We start from the raw sequence: 6,324 nt of genomic DNA, 5'->3' as shown, positions 1-6,324 counted from the left end.
TTTTAATCTAAGTTTGCAAAGCTGAGAGAAGAAAAATCTTGGTTATTATTAAAAGATACCACTTCATAAAATATTTCATATTTCATTATTTTGATTCATTACGATATTATTTCCTGTACAAATTAAAAGCGTAAAAAGTGACTTTATTTAACGTTCTATAATTCGAAATGTTCAATTCTATAAAACCTAAACAACATGAGCTATAAGAATCTCGAAGCAATGTCAATTTAATTTAATATTATCACAGAGGGAACAGTAAAAATTTTGTGTCTTAAAAGGAAGGGTGAGAGTCAGGCTTAATTTCTCTAATTTGTCTATAAAATAACATATAAGAATTAACTTAATGCTTAAAGCTCAAAGTTCATATGTACTACCTTTTATTATAGAGAAAGCGCTTTACTGTACAATGTATGTAAACTATTTTTCTTTCAATGATTCTTTTACTTCGAGAAAGCCAACCTGCATTTTCAAAAATTTTAATTTACTTATTAATTATCCTTTGCATTTTATGGAATATAGAGATGCTCAAAAATAATGTTAGAGAAAGGAAATAAAAACTGTAGCAGTTGCATTACTTTTATCTTCTCTTTTGGATACTAGAGGCCATCCCATTTGTCATCCCATAGTGCATTGCGATTGTAATTAGAATGAGATGTGACGCTGAACTGTGAAGCCGCGCGCGTGAATGTTTTGTGTTTGTGCATGTTTAAGTGTGTGAATGTGATTATTAAAGAAATGTTTCCAACAACATTCGTCCTGTTGCTTCCTGCACAGATCATAATAATCTACATACCACCACAAAACTAGAATTTCGTTGGAATATAAGCGAACAAAATTATAACTGCTGTATTGTATATTTGATAACTTATCCTTATAAATCACTTTTATGATCATATTTAACATCAATATTTTGATAACGATGAATCAAATGAGTTCTAAATTTTTATTTCTACGAAAACTGGGATTTTAAAAGTATATCAATCAATAACATGTCCTGAATTTTAATTTATTAATGACTTTTCTATTCCCTTGGCAATGGGGGGCGAATTAGGGTTGTTGGATTCTTCACCAAATTAATAGTGCCCAGATATCTAATAATATGATGAAATACGTATGTTTTTGGTTCTAATAATAATGTAACTAAATTTGGCATTATGGCATCAAAAAAGATTATTATTTCATCAAATGGAAATACTTTAATAAATCAAGTTCGAAGGGAAACGATAAAAGAATTAATCCGAAAGTTGAAGGGACCCTAAATTCACCAACTCATCATCACTTATATCTTGAGTAATCCTTTAATGAAGAGCTCACTGTCTGAGGGGGGGGGGGTTATAGTTTTCTGATTTCAAGCAAGATACGATTTTTGAATTCCATCTAAGTAAAATTAAATAGAAATTCTACTGCAGAATTGTCGTGTAAGCGGATCTCTAAACCCTTTGGGGTAAAACGCCCTTTCGCTGGTGTGGAGTGGAAGTTAAAAAAAATGCAGCTCAAAATTAGGAGATCCGTCGTCAAAATAGCTCTCGTGTCACTTTAAATCCGGACATGAAAATAATTCTAAATTAAATTTATATACATTTAGAGTTTAAAATAGAAAAAAATTTAAAAGTTTAAAGTTTAAAGAATAGCAAACTCTGGTTTCCTTTCATTTATTCATACAGAATTCCACCAGAAATCTAGAACATCTAAAAGATGCCCTACATTTTTTTTTCTCTCGAATAAATGGATACCTTTAAATCTAATAGAGTTCTAATATATCAATAAATTTAAAATCTATTCATAGTTTGTATGCTATAAAAATTCGAACAACTCAACAGATTCTTTCCCCAAAAAATTACTCAAAAATCTTATGATGTATAAGATAGGCTTTTGTGAAGGTCTCGCCAGAATTAAATTAAATTTTCAGCAAATTGCTAATCAGATTTCCTTCAATAAAAAAATTTATTTTATTTTTAGTGCTTGCTTTAATATTCATAGAATAAAAATGCTAATAGTGTATTAAATCATTTTATTTATCTGCCTCCGAGTTGCCACTTGTATAGTCTAATTAAATTTTCTTCTTTTTTTTTTTTTGTAAATAATTGTGCTGAGAGAACTAAAGACTGTTTAGTGGCACTTATATTCCCATTAAATTAAAAATGAAGTTACTAACATTAAAAAGATCTCTTGTATTTTAGCATATGATATAAAAAATTGCACTAAAATATTATTTTTAAACATGCGTTTATTTGCGAGCGCGTTGCAATTCATATTTTTTTTTTCAAGCAGCATGTGACAGTAAAGCATTTTTTTTAACTGTTACTTCGAAACATCTTTTAAATTTAAATTTTATGTGAAACATATGGATATAATTTTACTACATTGCTTTAAACTGATTCCAAATGTTGGCTAAGAACGTCTCTGGGCTGTTTTGAAAAATATTTATTAAGGTAACTTAGCTTTCTTTTCAACGTTTCTGTAACAAGTATATTTATATAATTAACATATATTATGTAGTCACATTTACTATTCGCTAGTTATGATAAATATTTTGTATCATAAGTTATGTATTTCACATTCTTTTTAATATCTTTTTATTTATTTTGTCTCAGTTATTTTCATTTGAAATCCTTAATTTAGAACAGTTGTGATATACAGTCATGTTCGCCAAACCAATAGTGTATCGTCAAAGTTTAGCAAAATGGCCAAATGTGGCGCGAACAGCAGCAATAGCAAATGACTGTACATCAAAGTTTTGCCATTAACATTACTTTTGCGAATAGAAATTAAATTTCTGCTCACTATTTATATGCCCTTTATGTATCCACATGTAATATATATTACAATTCTTCAATAAATGTAATATATATTACAATTCTTTCAGTTATTCAACAATTCATATGAAAATATCGCCAAGTTTATATGCTTATACTTTGGCGTCGCATATTTTTTTTAATTATTTTTGAGGCTCGTTTTGAGGTAAATCCCGGGCCAGATTTAAGGTAACCATCCATTTTAGTAAGCAATGTTTTGCCAAATATTTCATGAAAAACATTAGTTGAAACACTAAAAAGTTTTTGTTATCATAACTTGTAACTATCCAAGATTACGGAGTTTTGGCGAGTTTTGGGAAGATTGATACGATTTTGGCATGTTTGGCATGACACCGAACGCTAATGCTATGCCCTGCCAATTAGCTATCATACTCAACACGCAGCTGACATTTTGCTGTTGGCATGCATTTCCAAATTTTGTTTGTAAACTGGAAAGTATAAACAACTTAATTATGGATTGCTTCTATCCGAAATCAAGGACAATGTTACTAATCCTTCTGCGTTTTCGTAAATTAATATAAAAATTTCCGTAAACTTCATGATTATTTAAATAATTCCAATCTTCATTTGAAATGAATTAGGAAATAATATAATTGATTCAGACTTTGTTCATTATTAATTTAACTACGGAAACTTACTAAAACGCATTTTCCTAATAATTACATATTTCGATCAGAAAGGAAACACTATGTGAATACCAAATTTAAAAAAAAAAAAAAAAAAAAAAAAAAAAAACTATTAATTTTTTTTAGTGATAGTTTACCAAATTTGGCAATAAATTAATATGATCAAAATCATTATGATGTTAGACATTATGAAGCTTGATGGCATAAATGCCAAAGTGACTACAGCGAAATATTGTTTCTCATTTTACTAAGAATTGAAATCCAATACTTCCAAAGTTAAGATATTCAGTAAAATGTTAAAAATCTCACAAAATACAATGCACAATATCACAAGAGCATTTTTTTTGTTGGTAAGCTTTTAAAATCAAAATTACCAATAACAAAAACCAATTTCTTATTCAATTTTATAGCGCTGCTACAAAAGTTTTAAATAATTGATTAATAATTACGTATTTCAGTTAGAAACAAGTGCAAAGTATGTTCGCCAAAAGTCTAATGAACTCGCCAAATTTCGTAATAAATTTAAAAAGTTTGAAACCATTACGATAGCAGATATTATAAAGTTTTATGATAAAAATGGCAAATTGACTATAACACAAGACTGCGCCATCGGAATATGCCCTTATTTCATTTTTTAAAAAGCAAATATTGCTTATGTTTATTTTATTAAGATTTTAAAAGTCAGTACTTACATATCAGAGATAATCAATAAAACTTGTGAAATCGCAAATCGTAAAGTTCAATCAATATAAAGATCACTTTTCAAGAGCACTTTTTTTCGCTTGTACGCTTTCAAAATCAAAATTGCGAATGACAAGAAACAATTACTTATCTGTGATTGTTCAAGCCCCAACAATGCCTTCAACTGCAATAATGCTTTTAAATAATTCTGTTAACAATAAAACAGAGCCATTTTTTGAGATATTAATTGTTTACTTATTATTCTAAGTTCTTATTGTTGAAAATTTGTTTGTTACCTATAACAATTAATGAATGTATATATTGTATAAAATTATGATAACATTAAATTCAGAAATATTTCCAATTAAATATAATACCATATATTTTTCTGATATATTTTCACAATTACATTTAAATAACACTAGTTAAGTTAAGAAATTACAATAATTTTTTTATAGTTGTGCTAAAACACGAAAAACTTATTTTTCAAAATCGAATGATTATAAATTAATTTAAACTTTTTCTAAAAAATTCATATGCATTAGGGTATTATAATGCGGTTTAGATGGTAATTGTTAAGGAAGGCAATTAAATACAAAAAAATTTGGGATTGCAAATTCAAGTTTAAACTTTAAAAAAAAAAAAATATGTTCTAAATACTTGCCATAGACATATAAGTATAAATGCATCTAAATAAAGACATTTATATTATTGTAGTAGAGTTTTTATGTTAAATCAAGTTTTATTAATAGTACCAACTTTGAAATGTTTCTAGTTATTCAAATAATCTAATTATGGAGGAACTTGTTTGATGCAAAAATGGTTGGATAGCAATAACACAATTGATTGACAGCTATCTCTGCATCTTTCGACAAGAAGCTGATTGATTAACTACCCAAGTTTGTTTAATTTTGCAAGTTTTTCTACGTTATTTTATTTTATATTTCTTATAAAATGACATTTCTAAGCCTATAAAAATTATTTTTGTTTTTAAATAACTCTACTGATAAAAAACATACATAATCAGTCTCTTTATGGTAAATTCCTTCAAAAAATCGATACATAAATATTTTATAAGCATATTGATATATTTTTGAAGGTAGATGTGATAAGATAGATACTCTTTGACTTTTTGACATTTCTTCTTAGGTATGATCCAATTTTAAAATTCTCGATGTCGATTGAGAAGTTATCCAAGTAATCGTTGCATATCCATGGACTCCACGAACACTTTATGGGTTCCAGTTATTACATTGAAATAACCTCTACATTGTCGATTTCGGAGCAAAAAAATTTGGACTAACTGTACATACTTTTGCAAGAAAGTACTTTGAAAACAAACAAAATTTCTGTTCGTACTTCATATGTATAACTCCTCAGTCTCAACATTCATCTGCGGAAAGGTAAGGATCTTGTAGTTTGTAATCGCTAAACGTGCTGTAAATACACTATATAAAGATCCTGAGAATTCGGAAAATGAATTTAGTATTTTTTTATAATTAGACTTGCTTTATGATTACATGCATAATAAACGTTCCCTGTTATTGTAATATGTTATTCTATCAGAAAGCATAATTATTTAATATCTTGCACAACATTCTATATTTATCAGAAAAGTCTTAAATATTCAAGTTTATCCGCTCTTCTTTATAAAAATCGATACTGCAAATGTTTACCTAACAAAATGAACAGCATAACGCATGATTCGCAAATTTTTTTCAAGTCATGATGATTGGGAGATGTAATATTACTTAGATAAAGTTTTTCTTTATAGAATAAATTCACATTTCTGAAATAAATGTTTTCACTTAAATTTGTAATTAGTTTCTTTAAATTTGCAGAAAATTGTATCTCTACAAATTTTGTAGACAGAAACGTAAAATGTTGTGTGTGCGTAGATGAGTGGATGAGCAATATTTTAATGGTTGACATTTTCACACTATGAAAAACGTAAAAATATCAGATTTTTTTAAAAAAGTTTTATATCATCCATCACAGAAACCAAAGAGTTATTATACTATTTCTTTTCCTTTTTAATGAAACTTAGTAATAAGGGGAAGTACACCTTGAATAGATATTCTGATAAATAGCAATACATACTGAAAATTTTCCAACATTTTCATATTAAACACAGCAATGCAGAATTAATTTTTCTTGGATTAAAAAAAAAACTTCATAAAATTAATGTATTAAATAAACTT

Source organism: Argiope bruennichi, chromosome 5, assembly GCF_947563725.1.
Source record: "Argiope bruennichi chromosome 5, qqArgBrue1.1, whole genome shotgun sequence".
Classification (NCBI taxonomy): Eukaryota; Metazoa; Arthropoda; class Arachnida; order Araneae; family Araneidae; genus Argiope; species Argiope bruennichi.
The sequence above is the reverse complement of the archived record's forward strand: the minus strand, read 5'-3'. Positions refer to the sequence as shown.